Source organism: Rhinoderma darwinii, chromosome 5, assembly GCF_050947455.1.
Source record: "Rhinoderma darwinii isolate aRhiDar2 chromosome 5, aRhiDar2.hap1, whole genome shotgun sequence".
Classification (NCBI taxonomy): Eukaryota; Metazoa; Chordata; class Amphibia; order Anura; family Rhinodermatidae; genus Rhinoderma; species Rhinoderma darwinii.
The window spans coordinates 231569950-231571060 of NC_134691.1; the positions used below are offsets into that span (position 1 = coordinate 231569950).

The window sequence follows — 1111 nt, forward strand, 5'->3', positions numbered from 1 at the left end:
TACAACATTTGAGGAAAGATGAGGTTTTGTGTGATGTGCCATTTTGCAGTCCTGCACAGTCAGCTAAGATATGGAAGTTATTTTACGTGTCTGGGCTGTCAAATAGACAAAAAGACGTGACATGGCTCTCATTACATGGCTGCCTCCCAACCCGATCTTTTATGAGTAGACGGGGCATTAATATACGAGAAGTATGTCCAAGAGAGGGTTGTGGAGGTATAGAAGATATTTATCACATATTTTGGGACTGTTTTTATGCCAGACAAGTTCTGTTTTTATTGGAGGGCCTGTTTGCTGCACTTACTGGTGTTAGGAATTTTATTTTTGAAAGGGTTTTAATTGGTCAAGATTTTACTTCTGATTTAAATGTACGCGTCTGCTGGATTGTTTTTACTATTTTTAAGGAGGTTTTATGGGATACTAGAAACCTGCTGGTTTTTGGAAAGAACATGCTAACTCCGAGAGAATGTAGAAAAGTGTTTTTATCCAGATTATTTACAGTGTTTTTATGTGATAAGAAGAGATTAGGTGATGGAAAAGCGGAAGAAATCTGGAAACATACGGAATGGAACAATTTTTGTAAGTAAACTTGATTATTTATTCTTTTACTAGAAGTGTCGACCAATAGGTTTTTTTTCCAAATGATGTTTTTTTAGACCTTGTTTTATGGTTTGAGTCACATGACGTGAAACTGATTACAGAAATATAAACGAGAGTCTGCTAACTGAGGAAAAAAAATAAAAAAAAATCTGTTCTTATCAGTTTAATATCTGATACGTCCCCTATCTGGGGACCATATATTAAATGGATTTTTAGAACAGGGAGATGGAAATAGAGCTTGCTCTGTCCACTCCACGCATTGACCTGGTATTGCAGTATTTCCAGGACCGGTGCACCCTTTCCTTATGTGTTTACTAAAATCAGATTCCAAAAGTGCTTTTTGTGTTTGCCATTGTTTTTGTCTTTCGGATGGGATCTCCCCTTTTAATCCCATTATTTCAACACCTGTTGGACAATGCATTTGTACAGTCATGTGTGATAATGAGCTAATTTATTAAATGCAATTAATTAATACATTGCCACCTCTTGTTTTGTGTCGTCTGTGTTTCTG

General features: G+C 36.3%; 1 pseudogene; it reads left to right on the forward strand.

Moving 5' to 3' along the window:
* Nucleotides 1-720: 720 nt before the first annotated feature.
* LOC142654230 (U2 spliceosomal RNA) lies at nt 721-901 on the forward strand (annotated as a pseudogene).
* Nucleotides 902-1111: the final 210 nt, after the last annotated feature.